The sequence below is a fragment of the Vicugna pacos genome, unplaced genomic scaffold (genome assembly GCF_048564905.1).
Source record: "Vicugna pacos unplaced genomic scaffold, VicPac4 scaffold_21, whole genome shotgun sequence".
NCBI classification, from domain to species: Eukaryota; Metazoa; Chordata; class Mammalia; order Artiodactyla; family Camelidae; genus Vicugna; species Vicugna pacos.
This window is the reverse complement of record NW_027328742.1, coordinates 10,045,803-10,067,626: the sequence shown is the minus strand read 5'-3', so window position 1 is coordinate 10,067,626 and position 21,824 is coordinate 10,045,803. Positions and strand designations below refer to the sequence as shown.

Sequence of the window (21,824 nt, the reverse complement as noted above, 5' to 3'; positions counted from 1 at the left end):
AATTATTTCTATTTTACAGAGAAGGAGACTGAGCCAAAAATCACTGCCAGTTGTCAACCATCATCTAAACTCAACTGTAGTCACAGTGCCCTTTCCCTCAGGCAGCTGCTAACTTATCCCTCTTATGCTTGGATCCAGTGACTCTTACATCTTTACACCAATTCCTAGAAGAAGCAAATGTTGGACAATCGGGACATAGTCTTTAGTAACTGTGCTATACCTCAACTCTTTCCATTTTCTACATTCTTATCTCTTTGCCACTCTGTAGACACACTCATCAGGCATCTCTGAGACCCTCTTGATGGATTTCTATCCATTACTACACTTCCTGGCTGTTTCCCCAACCCTCAATGTAACCACCTAGATCCCTGATTCCTGATTTCTTTGATGTATTGGATTTATCATTAAATCCCCCAATACTAACACAGAGTCTGTCTGGCACATACTCTGTTCTCTGTAAATGTTTGCTGAACAGAGTCTTGGAATCTGATTCACAGTTACCTACAAACTCCTAATTATAATTTCTATTCTCTGCTTCCAAGACCCCTGACATATGGTACTACAAATTGCCAGCTGGAACCAAAAGTTATATATACAGGCAGTTCAGTTCAGGACTTGAGGACCAGAAGTGAAGGAACTAGCTAATAAATCCCAGCCTGAAGAGAATATTGAACAGAAAAGCAGGTGTTTTCCTGTGAGTCAAGCTGGTGATGAGGGAGGATGGAAAAGAGGAATAAATGATGAAAGTAAGGAGTTGGAAGAAAGGGCATCAGATTTATGGTATAAATCTGAATCGAATTTGAATAGCCTAAATTTGGCCCATTTTGATCTTTTCAAAGCTATAGTAGCCAGTCTCCAAGATGGCCCACAATGATTCTCATCTCATGCTATTATACCTTTGTGAAGTCCAATTCCACATTATACCAGGGCTGGTCTGTATGACCAACAGAATTAGGCAGATCTGATGATAGATGACCTGAGACTAGGTCATGAAGGGAACTGTGGCTTCTGCCTTGCTCTCTGTTTTGGACCATGTCTCTAGGGAAAGCCAGCCACCATACTGTAAGGATGCTCAGGTGGCCAATGGAGAGGCCCATATGGAGAATGGAGGCCTCCAGCCAACAGTCAGGTGAATGAGTAAGCCCCAATCAAGCCCTGAGGTGACTACAGTCCCAAATGACAGCTTGACTGCAACCTGTGAGAGACCTTGATCCAGAACTATCCAGCCAAACCAGCTCTGGATTTGTGACCTTTGGAAACTGTGTGAGATAAATGTTCGTTGTTTTAAGCTGCTAAATTCTGGAGTAATTTGTTTCATAATTATAGACACCTAACACAAAAGCCTAAATTACACGTTGCAAATTGAGGGTTGTGGGGTCATTTCTGGCCTGCTGACATGGTTTTGTTTTGTGGAGGAGGGACAGACAATGATTTTTAAAATTCAATTCTCAACGTTTACACTTGGGAGTTTTTTTGTTTTTTGTTTTTGTTTTTGTTTTTTTTTAATTCTCAGTTTGTTACTTTCTTTAAAAAATAAAAAGATCTTGGACACCAATGCCACCAGGGGTCCCTCTGTGAGCACTGATATGATTGGCTGGTGTGAAGCAGCCCTCTTTTCCTCCCTGGCTGCTTTAAGATCAGCTGCCATCATGAATGACACAGTAACTATCTGGACTAGGAAGTTCACGACTGGCTACTTCAGCAGAAACAAATGATCATTGATGTCCTTCACCTTGGGAAGGCAACAGTACCCAAGATAGAAATTCAGGAAAAACTAGCCAAAATGTACAAGACTACGCCAGATGTCATCTTTGTATTCAGATTCAGAACTCATTTTGGTGGTGTCAAGACAAACGGCTTTCGCATGATTCATGATTCCTTGGATTACGTGAAGAAAAATGAACCCAAACATAGGCTTACAAGACATGGCCTATACGAGAAGAAAAAGACCTGAAGGAAACAGCAAAAGGAACAGAAGAACAGGATGAAGAAAGTCGGGAGGACTGCAAAGGCCAATGTTGGCGCTAGCAAAAAGAAGTGAGCTGGAGATTGGACAACAGAAGGAGCAAAGATTCTGCAGTGACTGTGTCAGTGGTGATTGTACAGATTTTTCACAAGAGGATTAATAAGCTAAAAACTTAAAAAAAATAAAAAGATCTTGTAACATAGCCTGCCCTCATCTGTTGACTTAGATTTGATCTGTTCCATTTATTTCAATGTGAGTAGGCACTCGACTTTGCTACCTATGGCTCAGGCTTCAATCTATCAGGAAATGATTTTATTCATCTTACAATGCCCATGTTTTAGCAGGAACTGTCTTTTTATATACTAGGTTTTTTGTTGTTATTGTTGTGGTCATTATTGTTGTTTTCAAAGATTCCACTAGATGAAAGAGTTTTGCTGCTAAAACAAAACAAAGAGACTACCATGATTCCCAAATCTGACTGTTACGCAGAAACATCTGGGAAACTCTAAAATATAAAGATATTCAATCATGGATTATTGCAAACATTGTTACTTTATGATATGTATTTATATTTCAAAATAGGGGTGAAATTCTCATTCCCCCTTCTGGAGATGGGGCAGGACTATCTAGGCATCCATGTCGAATGGCATTTAGTCCAGGGAGCAGATCAAGTTGTACCTCCTCAAAGAGTGATTCACAGTGGGATGATCCAGCAGAGCAGGTCTGAACCAGGTCTTTTGTTTGTGGGGAGGGCGTGGAAAAGAGCATTAAACTGGGAAGACCAAAGAGCAGTACCAAGTCAAGGGAGGCAGCAGCAGATCAAGAATAAGAAATGAAGCCAAGAGGACAAAAGACTGAAAGCAAGGGGTCAGGACAAAGCAGGAGGCTCTATGATAATTACCACAAAAAGCTTTGGTGTTTCTTTTATTTTTTTTCTTAATCTGTGGATACATAAGACATGATAATAAAGTGGCAATAAATCTTTAGGAACTCTGTCAAATAAAGGACAGCTTTCAAAATTTATCATAAACACTATCCACATGATATGATTGATTTCTGGCAATCCAGCTCTTCTAGGTAGAGAAAATCCCACTGATTACTTTCAATTATTTTGTTCCTTCTTCTGAAATGGCCTAGTACTTCAATGCATTAGGGAAGGGGTGAGCAGACTTAGTTTTACGAGAAATGGAAAAATACTGAGACCAGGTGATAGAAAAGTTTCTTCTGGCATCAACCTGATAGATTTAAATGAGAGACAATACTTTAACATTTGTGCGCATCTAGTTGAAAGGAATTATATTCACATGCAGATCATATATTTGGCTCATTTTATAAACACATGTTTTATGCCATGCATTCGAGAAATGTGAAATCATGCCAAGTTTTATATAGCCCACATCATTTTACACATTTGGGAAGGTTAATAGCAAAGATTCCAGGCAACTGATTTAGGTGCTTTTTTAAATTTGGAGATTCTACAGCTGATTATAGATTTAGAGGAAGTTGGAAAGCCTCAACAAATTTCTTCTTTTCTTTAGTTACCAGACAAGGATAGAGAAAAAAATTTCTAAGCAGGAAAGAGTGGTTTTGCTAGTTTCCACTATTCCTTTTTACCACTATCTTCCTTCAGGCAAAAGTTAGCCTGTATTTTCAAGTGTCTTGGTATAAACATGCCTGTATTAAAACATTCTCCTTGTTTATAATTTTATGATTTATCTATATATCTTTATTTTTGGCTACCATGACTTTTTACAGCTTTCTAATTTATATAGCCATTTGTTTAGGCTGTCAAAACATTTTTAATTTTAATTACTGTGTATCATGCCTGAGGGTGTAAAACTGTCAGATAAATCTGAGACTCTGCATAAACATGTGGAGAACTGCATGTGTTATCACTCAACAATTGCTAGTGGGCAGTAAGTAAATGCCTTTCTAGGGGGTTGGTTGGTTGGCTTCTTTTTCTCCTCCATGGAGGGCACAAGATGATGTCAGACTGGGTACTGGATGCTTTGTCACACACCACATGTTGATGACCCTGGCACAAAAAGGGCAAGAGTGTGTGATGGACAAGTCACAGCCTGGGCAGCCTGCAGATGGCTGATAGGAGAGCACTTAATATGTAAGCCTGTCAGATTGGGCAACTGGATAGTCAATCTGGCACTCAGTTATTTTTTCAATAATAATTAGGGAAGAGAAGTCAGATTTCTCAAAAAGTAGGACAGTATATTTGGTTGATAAAATGTGATCAGGGATTGGGCTTTTTCTTTTTCATAAAGTCTCAGCAGCATAGATATATGTATGTATATACATATCCATCCATCATCCAGCCATCCACCTACCTATTATATATCTAAAATTCTTGCATTTGAGGTCAGGAGATGTGAACTTGAACTTGAGTGATGTCACTTACCCACTATGGTAATCTTGAACAAATTTAACTGTAGGCTTACATTGCAGTCAGCTGGAAGGCTTTTAGAGGTAATCTAGACCTTTAACCAATACAACATTAAATCTACGATGAGAAATAGATCTGGACTCTGTGTGTATTTGCTCTATGGAAACGTACTATAATTACAGTTTGGCTACGATTTTTCATGTCAATGCCCAGGGAAGGCTGCCTCCACCCTCTGCCTACTTTCTATAGCCTCAGCCCTTGATTTCAAGAACCAGAGAGAAGATAAGGCAGGGAAAATGAGAATATTCTCTTCCACAATCTGTTTTTTTCTGATCTTTTCCACCTTTTATCTTTGACATGCCCAAAGTACATTAATAAGGCAATATGCCTCACAAAGCATGTCAACTAATTAAATTGTTACTATTTGTGGCACTGAGTTTTCCAAAGGAGTCTGTGTTTCTAGTCTGTGATCTCAACCAGGTGGAGGCATTTGTAATATGGAGATAAATTGAATATTGGTGTGGAATCTTTCAGACAAGAAGCCATAGTAGAAAATAAAGAATCTTATACTTTTAAGTGTTAAAGCTTGGTAACTTACAGACTATGTATTGACTGCAAAAGTCACGTGAATTCAAAAAAATTCCCCTCATGTACATTTAGCTCTTTGATGGAAATGTGCTTACTTTAACTAAAGAAAGATTTTTTGAAAATATATTAGCATCTTTGATATAATAAAGCACTGCTGAACTAGCCCATCAGGACTCAGCTCTTCTTCCTTGAAAAACTGATGCCTTTCCCCTCTTAATTTTCCAGTATAAAACATTTCTCTTTTCCACCCTGAGATTTAAGAGCTCTTTGTTGGAGTGATTTGCTTCCTTAAGAAAATGTCATTTCCTTGAAGTTTATTAAGGGTATCTGGTAATAAACACTATGTGTTAAACACTGAGCAAAGGAGGTAGTTCTAAGGGGGAGTAAAACAGATACTAAACACGAAGTTAGAAATGGGCTGTATTTCAGATAGGATGATTGTAGACAGTCATTCATCTCTAGTAATTACATAGACTGGAGTGTAGATTATGTATCATTTAAACAAAGGTTTTTTTTTTTCTTTCCTCAATAACAAGCACATACTAAGAGCTAAATATGACTCTGAGTTAATAAATAGATGAATGCAGAATCAGTATTTTTCTTTATTTCTCTTTCTGTCTTTTGACTGTTAATTTTGAAATGTATATCAAGAAATAAACTTAAGAAAAGTGTAACACTCATAATGCTATTGCTATTCAATTATAATTTGCCTTCATTATGAAGAGACAAAAATGAAAATGAAATAAATATGCTTGTTATTTGATTATTTGCATCGCACAGAAGATAAAAGAACTACATATCCATGTTTACAGCAGCACTACTTGTAATAGCCAATGGGTAGAAGCAATCTAAATGTCCATTGATGGATGAATGAATAAACAAAATGTGGTATATTCATACAATGGAATATTATTCAGCCTTAAAAAGGAAGGGAATTCTATTATAAGTTACAATATAGCTATGCCTTGAGAACATTATGCTAAGTGAAATAAATCAGTCACAAAGAAAAGACAAATACTGTATGATTCCAGTTATATGAGGTAGTATCTGCAGTAGTCAAATTCACAGGAACAGAAAATAGGATGGCGGTTGCCAGGAGTGGAGGGAATGGGGGAAAGGGAAGATGTATAATGGGTATAGAGATTCAGATACAACAAATGAAAAAGTTCTGAAAATCTGTTTCAAAACAAGGAGAATATACTTAAAACTACTGAACTGTACACTTAAAAATGATTAAGATGGTAAATTTTATGTCATGTAAGGGGGTTGGGGAAGGTAACTAATACTGAATAAGTGCTGACTGACTGTCTTCCAGGCACTTTTCCTGGATTATGTCACTTAATCCTCTCTACACCATCACTGGGGAGGTAAAGAAACACAAGTTAATTAAACAGTTTTCCAGGCTATAATATTCAGAAGCTGAGGACCTGAAATATGAATTCAAATGTTTTTCTATTTTACTTTAAATAATCTCTTTAGCAAAGTATAGATATAAATGCCATAGATACCAGTAATACTTGAAATAACAACAAAATAATAGTAATGCATTAGTTTTGTGTTATTTTAGTCCATGTGTGGTTTTTTTTTCTGATGGCTTTATACACAACCTATTTAATTGTCAAAACTTAGAAGAATTTTAATTAACTATGGGTTTTACTAACCCCATTTCACAGATGAGGGTTTCAAAGTTGAATTAAGCAAACTGCTCAAGGTCAAGCAGTCAGTAAGAGGCAGAAATTTGATCCAGGTAGTCTGACCCTAGAGCCCATGTGCTCAAGTTACTTGACAAGGAGTATCTGGGGGAGTGGCTAAGATGGCAGAGTAGGAAGACCCTGAGCTTATCTTCTCCCACAGATATACCAAAATTACAATGATTTACACAGCAACCTTGATGAGAAAAGCCAGAAAGCTAGTAGAAAAGATCTTCTTCAACTGAAGATATCAAGAAGGAGCCACACTGAAATGGGTAGGAGGGGCAGAGATACCGTTAAGTCAAGACCCATATCCCAGGACTTCCGGGCAAGATGGCGGAGTAGAAGGACACTTGTAAGTCACCCTCTCCCACAAATACACCAAGACCCACATCTATAGACCCACTCAGCCAACCAGAGCACCTGCGGAACTCCAACAGATCATCGCCCTCTTCAAAAGATAAAGACGCCAAAAATCTGGTAGGAGAAAAGGAAAAAAGAAAGAACAAAAGGCAAAGCAGCGCGGGACAGGTCCCGCGGGGAGGGAGCGGCAAAGGAGGACTGGCGCTCGCTCGCTGGGTCTCCCCTCTCCAATTGAGAGGCCAGCGGGACGGAGGGGGAGCCTCCAAGGCTAGGATCTGTACAGAGCAGCCCTTGTCTGACAGAACTAAGTTAAACTGGCACAGAGCGTCCCCCCGAACACCCAGCCTGAGACGCGGGCCGGCAGCGGCGGGCAGGGCCAGGCTGCACAAGCCAGGCGGAGAACGGGGGCGGCTGCACTGAGGCAGCTCCGGGGGACTGCAAGGGGCTGGGCGCCGTGGCTGTGGGTGTACAGGACAGAACAACCTGGGCCCTCCATAAAACAGCAAAGTTGATGTGCTCTCGGGGGAAGGGTGCACACCCCCATCTCTGAAAAGCCACGGAAACTTTTCAGGGGAAGAGGGGCGGGGACCAGGCAGAGCCGCCATATTCTCCAGCGCTGAGCACCCAGGCGGGGACAGAGGCGAAACCTGCATCCCCACCGAAGGGCTTAGCAGCCTCAAGGGCCAGACTGAGACGGGCCTACAGCCCGGGGCAAATAGGATCCTTCCATTCTGGTCCCCCAGAGAACTTGCTCCACAAAGACAAACAAGCAGCTGGGACTTGGCTCGGAGCAGGGACGAGGCTGCCCCTAGGTCTTCCCCGAGCCCACCCGCGGAGCGCCGCCCAGGGCGGAGCGCCGACTGGGGCGGAGCGCGACCAGGGCGGAGCGGCGACCCGGGCGGAGCGCCGGCGTAGAGCGCGCAGCCGCACAGAGCAGCGGAGCTACCGGCGGCGCAGGCAGGGGGAGAGCGGCCCCCCCGCCTGTCGGGCAGGAACACAACCCCTGACCCAGGTGCTGGGAGGGGGTACGACCCGCCCTCCTGCCTGGCCAGTCTGCAACATCTGACTGCAGCATCCGGAGGGGCAGTGACCCGCCCGCCCGCAGCAGAGGAGAGCTGCACCTGACCCCATGTTAGGAGGAGGCGCGATCTGCTTGCCGACAGGTGCTGGGAACAGCACAGAAGAGGGCGCCAACGCAGGGCCTCTGAAAACAAGCTGAGCTTCCAAAACAGGACGAAGACAGAAGGACTTCACATTAAAAGCACACAGACTCCAGGAGAACACCAACAACCCCCTTTTTTGTGTGTGTGTGTGTTTTTATTTTTTTGGTTTTTTGTTTTTGTTTTTTTTTTTTAATCTGTTTTTACCTGTTCTATTTTCAGTTAGTCTCTTAATTTTTACTTCTTAATTCATTTCTATTTCTCTTGGGTTTTGATGTCCTGTTATTGATTAGACACAGGCTTCAAACACATATTCATCTCCCCAACCCCCCCCCCTTTTTTTAAAGGTTTTAAAAGGACGTCTCCACCCGATTAATACTCTGCTTCAACCCGCTCTTCTATTATTCATCATACACTGTTTTCAAACCCTCTTTCTCCCTTCTTTTAAAAATCTTTCTCTCTCTCTTATTTTTTCTTTTTTCTTTTTTTCCTGAGTTCTATTCCTAAATAGGCATTAGATAGATAAAATCCTTAAGATCCAAAATAGACAACTGATACTCCATAAACCACAGTGCCAGAGAGGTATGAGCAAGATGAAGAAGCAGAGAAACCTTTCCCAATTAAAAGAACAAGAGGAATACCCTGGAAGAAAGATCAATGAAATAGACATCGATAGCCTACTAGATCAAGATTTCAAAAAAGGAGTGATCAAATTGCTGAAGGAATTAAAAGAGATAGTGCTTAGAGAAATAAAATATGTCAAAAATGAAATTGAAGCTATAAAGAAGAGCCAAGCAAAATGGGAAAACTCATTGACAGAGATGAAGAATGATCTAACAGCTGTGCAAAGCTGACTAGATAATGCAGAGGAACGAATTAGTGATCTAGAAGACAGGGCAATAGAAAGCACCCATTCAGAAGAACTACAAGATAAGCAAATAAAAAATAATGATAATAGCATAAGGGACCTATGGGATAATATAAAGCGTCCCAATCTTCGCATAATAGGGGTCCCAGAAGAGGAAGAAGGATCAAAGGGGATTGAAAAGGTTTTTGAAGAAATCATGACTGAAAACTCCCCAAACTTAAAGAAGGAATCAGATATACAAGTACAGGAAGCTCAGAGGGTCCCAAACAGGAAGAACCCAAATAGACTCACACCAAGACATATCATAATCAAGATGGCCAGAGTCAAGGATAAAGAAATGATTCTAAAGGCAGCAAAAGAAAAGCAAAGAGTGAATTACAATGGAACCCCCATAAGGCTCTCAGCTGATTTCTCTACACAAACACTACAGGCCAGAAGGGAGTGGCAAGATATATTCAAAGCCCTGAATGAAAAAAAGATGCAGCCTAGGATACTTTATCCAGCAAGGCTATCCTTTAGGATAGAAGGAGAAATAAAGAGTTTCACAGATAAAAAAAAGCTGCAGGAGTTTAGCAACACTAAATCCATGCTAAAAGAAATATTGAAAGGGCTATTCTAAATAGAAAAGCAGCAGGATGCTACAGAAATGAGAAACATACAACTGGAAAGGTGATAACTCATGAATTACAAATAAAGAAAACACGAAATTATAAAAGAAGACATACAAATCACTGAGAGTGGGAGAGGGAGGCAGGGAAATATAGAATTTTTTTTCTTTCTTTTTTAAATTTTTTTAACAGTAGGATGGGTTTGAGATCATGTTATTATCAGTTTAATAAAAACGGGTATAGGTTAATAGATTTACAAAAAAGGGTAACCACAAGTCAAAAATTTACAAGGGAGTTACAAAAATTAAATAAAATCCATGATAATACAAAGGAAAATTACCAAACCACAAAAGGAAGAAGAAAGGAACAAAGAGGATATACCAATTCAACTGCAAAGATAAGTTCAAAATGGCAATAAACACACATCTATCATTAATTACTGTAAATGTTAATGGACTAAATGCTCCAGTCAAAAGACATAGAGTGGCAGAGTGGATAATAAAGCAAGAACCTTCAATATGCTGCATACAAGAGACCCACTTTAGGGAGAAGGACACATATAGATTGAGAGTGAAAGGATGGAAAAGGATATTCCATGCAAACGGAAAAGCCAAAAAGCAGGTGTTGCAGTACTGATTTCAGACAAAATAGACTTTAAAACAAAGGCCATAAAGAAAGATAAAGAAGGACATTTTATAATGATTAAAGGAGTGATACAAGATGAAGATATTACACTCGTTAATATATATGCACCCAATATAGGAGCACCTAAGTACATACAAGAATTACTAACAGAGATAAAGGGGGATATTGATGGGAATACAATCATAGCTGGAGATTTTAACACTGCATTAACATCACTAGACAGATCTTCCAGACAGAAAATAAACAAGGCAACAGAGAAATTAAATACTACAATAGAAAAACTAGATTTGGTGGATATTTTCAGAGCTTTACACCCCCCAAAAATAGAATATACATTCTTTTCAAGTGCACATGGAACATTTTCCAGGATCGATCATGTACTTGGACACAAAAGAAACCTCAACAAATTTAAGAAGATAGAAATTATCTCAAGCATCTTTACTGACCACAATGCCATGAACCTGGAAATCAACAACAGAGAAACAAAGGAGAAAAAAAGAAAAGCATGGAGATTAAACAATATGTTATTGAAAAAACAATGGATCAATGAGGAAATCAAAGCTGAAATTAAAAAATACCTTGAGACAAATGATAATGAAAGCACAACCACTCAAAACCTATGGGACACAGCACAGGCAGTGCTAAGAGGGAAGTTTATAGTGATACAGGCCTTCCTCAAAAAAGAAGAACAATCTCAAATAAACAAGTTAACCCACCACCTGAATCAATTAGAAAAAGAAGAACAAAAAGCCCCAAAAAGCAGCAGAAGGAAGGAAATAATAAAGATCAGAGAGGAATTAAATACAATAGAGATTAACAAGACCACAGAAAAAATCAACCAAACCAAAACCTGGTTTTTTGAAAAAGTAAATAAAATCGACAAACCTCTGGCCAAACTCACAAAGAAGAAAAAAGAGAGAGCACAAATTAGCAAAATAAGAAAGCAAAACAGAGAAATTACAACAAACAAAATAGAAATACAGAATATCATATGAGAATATTATGAAAAACTATATGGAACCAAACTGGATAACCTAGAGGAGATGGACAAGTTTCTGGAAACATACTGTCCACCAAAACTGAATCAAGAAGAAACTGAACACTTGAACAATCCGATCACTAGAAAGGAAATAGAAATAGCAATTAAAAACCTCCCTACAAATAAAAGTCCAGGACCGGATGGCTTCACCGGGGAATTCTACCAAACATACAAAGAAGAACTCATACCAGTCCTTCTCAAACTCTTCCAGACGATTGAAAAGGAGGGAATACTCCCAAACTCATTCTATGAAGCCACCATCACCCTGATACCAAAACCAGGCAAAGACACTACAAAAAAAGAGAATTATAGGCCAATATCACTGATGAACATAGACACCAAAATCCTCACCAAAATTTTAGCAAATAGAATCCAACAACACATAAAAAAGATTATACATCATGACCAAGTGGGGTTCATCCCAGGGACACAAGGCTGGTTCAACATACGCAAATCAATCAACGTAATACATCACATCAACAAGAGAAAGGACAAAAACCACATGATCATCTCAATCGATGCAGAAAAAGCATTTGATAAAATTCAACACCCATTTATGATAAAAACTCTCGCCAAAGTGGGTATAGAGGGAACATATCTCAACATAATAAAAGCTATATATGACAAACCTATAGCCAGCATAGTTCTCAACGGTGAAAAACTCAAAAGCTTCCCACTAAAATCTGGGACAAGACAAGGATGCCCACTATCACCACTCCTATTCAATATAGTCCTGGAAGTCCTAGCCACAGCAATCAGGCAAGAGAAAGAAATAAAAGGGATCCAAATTGGAAAAGAAGAGGTAAAAGTGTCATTATATGCTGACGACATGTTACTATACATAGAAAACCCTAAAAGGTCCACAAAAAAGCTACTAGAGCTGATCGAAGAATTCAGCAAGGTAGCAGGTTACAAAATTAATGTTCAAAAATCAGTTGCCTTTCTTTACACTAACGATAAATCAACAGAAAAAGAAAGTAAAGAAACAATCCCCTTTAAAATAGCACCCAAAGTAATAAAATATCTGGGAATAAATCTAACCAAGGAGGTGAAAGAATTATACACAGAAAACTATAGACCATTGATGAAGGAAATTAAAGAAGACTTTAAAAAATGGAAAGTTATTCCATGCTCTTGGATTGGAAGAATCAATATTGTTAAAATGGTCACACTGCCCAAGGCAATCTACAGATTTAATGCAATCCCTATCCAATTACCCAGGACATATTTCACAGAACTAGAACAAATCATAATAAAATTTATATGGAACCATCAAAGACCTAGAATTGCTAAAGCATTACTGAAGAGAAAGAAAGAGGCTGGAGGAATAACTCTCCCAGACTTCAGACAATACTATAGAGCTACAGTCATCAAGACAGCATGGTATTAGTACCAAAACAGACATATAGACCAATGGAACAGAATAGAGAACCCAGAAATGAACCCACAAACTTTTGGTCAACTCATCTTCGAAAAGGAGGCAAGAATATACAATGGAATAAAGACAGTCTCTTCAGCAAATGGTGTTGGGAAAACTGGACAGCAGCATGTAAAACAATGAAGCTAGAACACACCCTTACACCATATACAAAAATCAACTCAAAATGGATTAAAGACTTAAACATAAGACAAGATACAATAAACCTCCTAGAGGAAAACATAGGCAAAACATTATCTGACATACATTTCAAAAATTTTCTCCTAGAAGAAATACAAGCAAGAATAAACAAATGGGACCTAATGAAACTTACAAGCTTCTGTAGAGCAAAGGAAACCAGAAATAAAACAAGAAGAAAACCTACGGAATGGGAGAAAATTTTTGCAAGTGAAACCGACAAAGGCTTGATCTCCAAAATATATAAGCAGCTAATACGACTCAATAAGAAAAAAATAAACAACCCAATCCAAAAATGGGCAGAAGACCTAAACAAGCAATTGTCCAAGGAAGACATACAAATGATCAAAAGGCACATGAAAAAATGTTCAATATCACTAATTATCAGAGAAATGCAAATCAAAACTACAATGAGGTATCACCTCACACCAGTCAGAATGGCCATCATTCAAAAATCCACAAATGACAAATGCTGGAGAGGCTGTGGAGAAAGGGGAACCCTCCTACACTGCTGGTAGGAATGCAGTTTGGTGCAGCCACTATGGAAAACAGTGTGGAGATTCCTCAAAAGACTAGGAATAGACTTACCATATGACCCAGGAATCCCACTCCTGGGCTTGTACCCAGAAGGAAATCTACTTCAGGATGACACCTGCACCCCAATGTTCATAGCAGCACTATTTACAATAGCCAAAACATGGAAACAACCTAAATGTCCATCAACAGGTGACTGGATAAAGAAGAAGTGGTATATTTATACAATGGAATACTACTCAGCCATAAAAACCGACAACATAATGCCATTTGCAGCAACATGGATGCTCCTAGAGAATGTCATTCTAAGTGAAGTAAGCCAGAAAGAGAAAGAAAAATACCATATGATATTGCTCATATGTGGAATCTAAAAAACAAAAACAAACAAACAAAAACAAAGCATAAATACAGGACAGAAATAGACTCATGGACAGAGAATACAGACTTGTGGTTACGGGGGGGGGGGTCGGGGTAGAGGGTGGGAAGGGATAGACTGGGATTTCAAAATTGTAGAATAGATAAACAAGATTACACTGTATAGCACAGGGAAATATACACAAAATGTTATGATAAATCACAGAGAAAAAAATGTGACAATGAGTGTGTATATGTCCATGAATGACTGAAAAATTGTGCTGAACACTGGAATTTGACAGAACACTGTAAAATGATTATGAATCAATAAAAAATGTGAAAAAAAAGACCCATATTCCAGTTGGGCGATCCACAAATGGGAGGATAATTACAATTGCAGAGGTTCTCCCCAAGGAGGAGTAGCTGGAGCCCTACATTGGATTCCCCAGCCCAGGAGTCCTGTACCAGGAAGATGAGCTCCCAGAATGTTTGGCTTTGAAAGCCAGTGGGGCTTACTTTCAGGAGACAGAGGGTTGTGGGAAATACTCTGCTCTCACATGCTCTGAGACCCAGGGCAGAAGCAGTAATTTGAAAGGAACCTAGGTCAGATCCACCTGCTAATCTTGGAGAGCCTCCCAGAGAGGCAGGAAGCAACTGGAGCTCACCTGGGGGACACAGGTACTGGCAGCAGCCATTTTTCAGAGCTTGTTCTACCATGAGGACACTAGTGCTGGCAACTGCCATTTTGGAATCCTCCCTCTAGCTTATCAGCCCCAGGACCTGGACCACCCACCAGCCTCTTTGCACCAGTACTGGGACACCCCATGCCAAGCAACTAGCCTGGCAGACATAGCCCCATCCAACAGCATGTTGGCTGCTTAAGATCCCCTAAACCCAAAGTCACCCTAGGAACCAGCCCTACCTACTAGAGGGCACAGGACCTGGCCCTGAATACCAGTGCTCTGGCACTAGCTCTGGGACCCATATGGCCCTACAGCCCAAGGCACTGGGCCCTAGCTCTGCCCACTAGTGGGCCGACACATCAACTCTGGGATCCTCAGGACCTTACAGCCAGAGACTCCAGAATCTGGATCTACCCACCAGAGAGCTGGCATTAGTCCCAGAACCCAGCCTCACTCTTGGTCCTGCTCACCAGGAGGGAAGACACAAGCTCCAGGACCACCACAGCCCTGCAGCCTGATGTGTCAGGACCCAGCCTACCCACCAGCAGGCCAGCACTAGCTCTGGGAAATGTGGGCCCTGGCCCGCCTGCTTGTAGGCCAATACTAGGTCTAGGACAATTTGGTCCCTCATCCAGCCATGCTAGGATGCAATCTCATTGCCAGCATGCCAACACTAGTTTCAGGACACCCCAGATTCCACAACCAGAGTGTCAGGAACTGACCCTGCTAACTAGTGGGCTGACATCAGCCCAGGGACTTCCAGGGCTCTGCAACCAGAGACCCCTGGATCTGGCTCTGCCCAACAGTGAGCCAGCTATAGCCCTGGGAAGCCCCAGGCCCTGGCACTGCCTAACAGCTGGCTGATACTAGCTCTGAGACACTTTGGACCCCTCATCCAACTATCCTAGAATCCAGCCTCATGCACCAGTGTGTCAGTATCAGCTTTGGGGCATCCTGGACCCTGCAGCCAATCATTTCAAGAATCCCTATCAGCAGATCTGGGATCCTAGCCCCACAACTATCCACCCCAGAACCCATCTCTGCCCATCAGTGGCCCAGTACTAACCCTGGGACTCTGTAGCCAGCTACCTCATGACCAAGCCCCACTCACCAGTGGCTGGAAGCCTCTCCACAAGGTAGGGCCTGACAACCAAATGAAGCAGGAGCCAGTCACGCTTACTACACTACTCACGGTAATCAGCCCACCACAACTGAAGGACCCATGCAGCCCACAGAGGAGGACTTTACTAGAGTATACAACTTAGGTAACCATAAGAGGTGCAATGCTGGAACAGATAAAACATCTCCTACAAAAGGCCACTTCTCTAAGGTTCGGAAACATTACCAACCTATTAAATATTTAAAAATAAAAACAGCAAATTTGGCAAAATGAGGCAGCAGAGGAATATGTTCAAATGAAGGGAAAAGATAAAATCCCAAAAGAACGAAGTGAAGATAGGCAATCTACTCAGTAAATATGTCAAGATAATGGTAATAAAGACATTAACAGAACTCAGAAGACTGGATAAAGAGAGTGAGAAGTAAGAAGTCTTTAACAAAGAGAAAATTTAAAGAAGAACCAAACAGAGATGAAGAACACAATAAATGAGATGAAAACTACATTAGAAGGAATCAACAGTAGATGAGATGATACAGAGGAACAGATCAGTAAGCTGGAATACAGAGTAGTGGAAATTACTGATGCTGAACAGAAAAAAGAAAAAAGAATGAAAAAAAATGAGGACAGTTTAAGAGACCTCTACGATAACATCAAACATACTAGTATTCTTATTACAGGGGTCCCAGAGAGAAAGGAGCTGAGAACATATTTGAAGATATAATAGCTGAAAAATTCTTTAACCTGGAAAAGGAAAGAGACATCTAAGTCCAGGAAGCACAGAGAGTACCAAACAGGACCAATCCAAAAAGGATTACACTAAGACCCACTGTAAGTAAAATGGCAAAAATTAAAGATTAAGAGAGAATATTAAAAGCAGCAAGGGAAAGAAACAAGTTACATACAAGGGAACTCTCATAGGGCTATCAGCTCACTTTTCAGCATAAACTTTGCAGGTCAGAAGGGAGTGCTGTGATATTTAAACTATGAAAGGAAAAAATATACAACCAAGAATACTTTACCTGGCAAAGCCTTCATTCAGATTTGATGGAGAGATCAAAAGTATTACAGACAAGAAAAAGCTAGAAGAGTTCAGCACCACCAAAATAGCTTTATAAGAAATGTTAAATGGACTTCTCTAAGTGAAAAAGAAAAGGTCACAACTAGAAACATGAGAAGAAAAAAGCTCATCAGTAAAGGCAAATACACAGTAAAGATAGTAAACTAACCATGTGTAAAGCTAGTAGGAAGGTTAAAAGACAAAAATAGTAAAATAATCTATATCAGCAATAAATAGTTAAGGGGTACACAGAACAAAAAGATGTAAAGTATGATGCCAAAAAATGTAAACATGTGGGGAGTAAAAATATAGGGCTATTAAAATGCTTCGAAACTTAAGACATCAGCAACTTGAATTAATCACTATATATATAGGTTGCTATATATAAACCTCACAGTAATCACAAACCAAAAATCTGTAATAGATACACACAGAGAAAAGAGAAAGGAATCCAAATACAACACTAGAGACAGTCATCAAACCACAAGGGAAGACAACAAAAGAAGGAACTAAAAAAAAAAAAAACACAACAAAACCAAACCTATAAAACCATTAACAAAATGGCAATAGATACATACCTATCAGTAATTACTTTAAACATAAATGTCATAAATACTTCAATCAAAAGACATAGAGTGGCTAAATGGAAACAAAAACAAGACCCCTACATATGCTGCCTTTGAAAGATTAACTTTAGATCTAAAGACACACACAGAATGAAAGTGAGAGGATGGAAAAAAGGTACTCCACTAAAATGGAAATCAAAAGAAAGCCAGAGTAGCAATACTTATATTAGACAAAAATAGACTTTAAAGTAAAGACTGTTATAAGAGACAAAGAAGGATACTACATAATGACCAAGGGATCAATCCAAGAAGAAGATACAACAATTGTAAATATATATGCACCCAACACAGGAGCACATAAATATATAAAACAATTATTAAGACACAAAGGAAGAAATTGACTGTAATACAATAATAGTAGGGGACTCTGACTTCCGACTTACATCAACAGACATCTACAGAAAGAAAATCAGTAAGAAAGCACTGGCCTTAAAAAACACATAAGACAAAATAGACTTAAAAGATATCTAGAGAACATTCCATCCAAAAGTGGCAGAAGACACATTCTTTTCAAGTGTACATGGAACATTCCCCATGATAGATCATACACTAGGTCACAAACCTAGTCTCAGTAAATTTAAGAAAGTTGAAATCACATCAAGCATCTTCTCTGGCCACAACATTATGAGACAAGAAACCAACTATAAGAAAAAAAACTGCAAAATCCACAAACACATGGAGGCTAAACAATATGCTACTAAACAAATAATATATCACTGAATAAATTAAGAATAAATTTAAAAATACCTGTAGACACAACTTTCTAAAACCTATGGGATATAGCAAAAGGAGTTTTAAGAGGTAAGGTTATACAAAGTATACAAGCCTACTTAAGGAAATGAGAAGAATCTCAACAATATCAACTTACACCTAAAGTAAACAGAAAAAGAAGGACAAACAAAGCACAAAGTTAGTAGAAAGAAAGAAATCATAAAAATTAGAGCAGACACAAATGAAATAGAGACTAAAACAAAATAGAAAAGATCAAGGAAACTAAGAGCTGATTCTTTGAACAGATAAAAAAAAAATTGATAAACAGTCAGACTCATCGAGAGAGAGAGAGAGAAGACCCAGATCAATAAAATCAAAAATGAAAAAGAAGTTACAACTGACACCACAGAAATACAGAGGATCATATGATATTACTATGAACAACTACACAGCATAAAATGGACAAATTAGAAGAAATGGGCAAATTCCTAGAAATGGACAATCTCCCAAGACTGAACCAGGAAGAAAGAGAAAATACGAACAGACCAATTACCAGTACTAAAACTGAATCAGTAATTTAAAAAAACTCCCAACAAAAGAAGTCCAGGACCAGAAGTCTTCACAGATAAATTTTACCAAACAGTTAAAGAAGAGTTAACATTTATTCTTCTCAAACTACTTCAAAAAATTATAGAGGAAGGAATGCTTCCTAATTCATTCTATGAGGCCAGCAACAGTCTGATACCAAAACCAGACAAAGATATCACATACGCACACAAAAATTACAAGTCAATATCACTGATGAACATAGACACAAAAATCTTCAACAAAATATTAGCAAATCAAATTGAACAATACATTAAAAGGATTATACACCATGATCAAGTGGAATTTATCCTAGGGACACAAGGGTGGTTCAACATCTTCAAATCAATGTGATACACCACATTAACAAATTTAAGAATAAAAACTGTATGATCATCTTAATAGGTGCAGGAAAAGCTTTTGACAAAATTTGATATTCATTTATGATAAAACTTCACTAGAAAGTAGGTACAGAGGGACCATACCTCAACATAACAAAGGCCATGTATGATAAGTCCATAGCTAACAATATACTCAACAGTGAAAAGTTGAAAGCATTTCTTCTAACATCAGAAACAAGATAAGGATGCCAACTCTCATCACTTTTATTCAACAAAGTATGGAAGTCCTAGCCACAGCAATCAGACAATAAAAAGACATAAAAAGGAATCCAAATTGGAAAGGAAGACTAAAACTGTCATTGTTTGTAGATTACATGATACTACACACAGAAAATCCTAAAGATGCCACCAAAGCTACTAGAGCTCAGCAATAAATTCAGGAAAGTTGCAGGATACAAATACAGAAATCTGTTGCATTTCTATACATTAAGAACAAATTATCAGAAATAAAATTAAGAAAACAATCTTATTTACAACTGCATAAAAAGAATAAAATACCTGGGGATAAATCTAACTAAAGAGGTAAAAGACTTGTATTTGGAAAACTGTAATACACTGATGAACGGAATTGAAGACAATACAAGTAGAAAGATACACCATGTTCATGAATTGGAGGAATGAATATTTTTAAAATGCCCATACTGCCAAAGGCAATCTACAGATACAATACCTATCAAAATACGAGTCGCATTTTTTGTACAACTAGAACAAATAATTCTAGTATTTATATGGAAATACAAAAGACCCCAAATAGCCAAGGCAATTTTAAGAAAGAACAAAGCTGAAGGTATCACACTTTCTGATTTTAAACTGTATCACAAAGCTAGATTCATCAGAACAGTACAGTACTCTCACAAAAATAGACATTTATCAATGAAACCACATAGAGAGCCCAGAAATGAACCAACACTATATGGCCAATCAATCTATGAAAAAAAAGGCAAGAATATACAATGAGGAAAGAAAAGCCTCTTCAATAAATGGTGTTGGGAAAACTGGATGGCTACATGCAAAAGAATCAAACTACTCACTGAGATCATGAACAAAAATAAATTCAAAATGGATTAAAGACTTAAACGTAAGACTTGAAACCATAAAACTTTTAGAAGAAAACAGACAGTAAGCTCTTTGACTTTGGCCTCAGTAATTTTTTTTGGGGGGGGGTGTCTTCTTAGGCCAGGAAACAAAAGCAAAAATAAACAAGTTAGATTATATCAAACTGAAAAGCTTTTGCACAGCAAAGGAAACTATAAACAAAATGCAAAAGCTGCCTACTGAATAGCAGACAGTATTTTCAAATGATATATCTAATCAGTGGTTAATATCCAAAATATATAAAGAGCTTATACAACTCAACATAAACAAACAAACAAAAAAACCCCAAACAACCCAATTAACAAATAGGCAGAAGATCTGAAGAGACATTCTTTCAAAGACACAGAGAGGGCCAACAGGCACATGAAAAGATGCTCAACATTATTAATCATCAGGGAAATGCAATTCAAAACCACAATGATGTATCATTCACATTTGTCAGAATGGCTATTATCAAAATGACAAGAAATAATAAGTGTTGCCAAGGATGTGAAGAGAACCCACTTGCACTGTTGATGAGAATGTAAAAGGGTGTTACCACAATGGAAAACAGTATAAAGATTCCTCAAAAAATTAAAATTAGTTTTGATTTGCATTTCTCTGATAATTAGTGATACTGAGCATTTTTTCATGTGCATATTGATCATTTGTATGTCTTCCTTGGGGAGTTGCTTGTTTAGATCTTCTGCCCATTTTTGGATTGCGTTGTTTATTTTTTTTCTTACTAAGTCATATGAACTGCTTATATATTTTGGAGATAAAGCCTTTGTCGGTTTCATTTGCAAAAATTTTTTCCCATTCCATAGGTTGTCTTTTTGTTTTACTTATGGTTTCCTTTGCTGTGCAGAAGTTTGTAAGTTTCATTAGGGCCCATTTCTTTATTCTTGCTTTTATTTCTATTGCTTGAGTAGACTGTTCTAGGAGAACATTTTTAAGATGTATGTCAGATAATGTTTTGCCTATATTTTCCTCTAGGAGGTTTATTGTATCTTGTCTTATGTTTAAGTCTTTGATCCATTTTGAGTTCATTTTTGTGTATGGTGTAAGGGAGTGTTCTAGCTTCATTGAGGTATCAGCTCACACCAGTCAGAATGAGCATCATTCAAAAACCGACAAATGCTGGAGAGGCTGTGGAGAAAAGGAAACCCTCCTTCACTGCTGGTGGGAATGCAGTTTGGTGCAGCCACTGTGGAAAACAGTATGGAGATTCCTCAAAAGACTAGGAATAAACTTACCATATGACCCAGGAATCCCGCTCCTGGGCTTATATCCAGAAGGAACCCTACTTCAGGATGACACCTGCACCCCAATGTTCATAGCAGCACTATTTACAATAGCCAAGACATGGAAACAGCCTAAATGTCCATCAATGGATGACTGGATAAAGAAGATGTGGTATATTTATACAATGGAATATTATTAAGCCATAAAAACTGACAACATAATGTCATTTGCAGCAACATGGATGCTCTGGAGAATGTCATTCTAAGTGAAGTAAGCCAGAAAGAGAAAGAAAAATACCATATGAGATCGCTCATATGTGGAATCTAAAAGAAAAACAAACAAACAAAGCATAAATACAAAACAGAAATAGACTCACAGACACAGAATACAAACTTGTGGTTGCCAAGGGGGCAGGGGATGGGAAGAGATAGACTGGGATTTCAAAATCGTTGAATAGATAAACAAGATTATACTGTACGGCACAGGGAAATATATA

At 38.7% G+C, this 21,824-nt stretch overlaps 1 pseudogene; it reads left to right on the top strand.

Moving 5' to 3' along the window:
• Window positions 1-5,632, top strand: part of LOC140694470 (small ribosomal subunit protein eS24 pseudogene) — a 432,455-nt pseudogene extending 426,823 nt beyond the window's left edge.
• The last annotated feature ends 16,192 nt before the right edge of the window (window positions 5,633-21,824 follow it).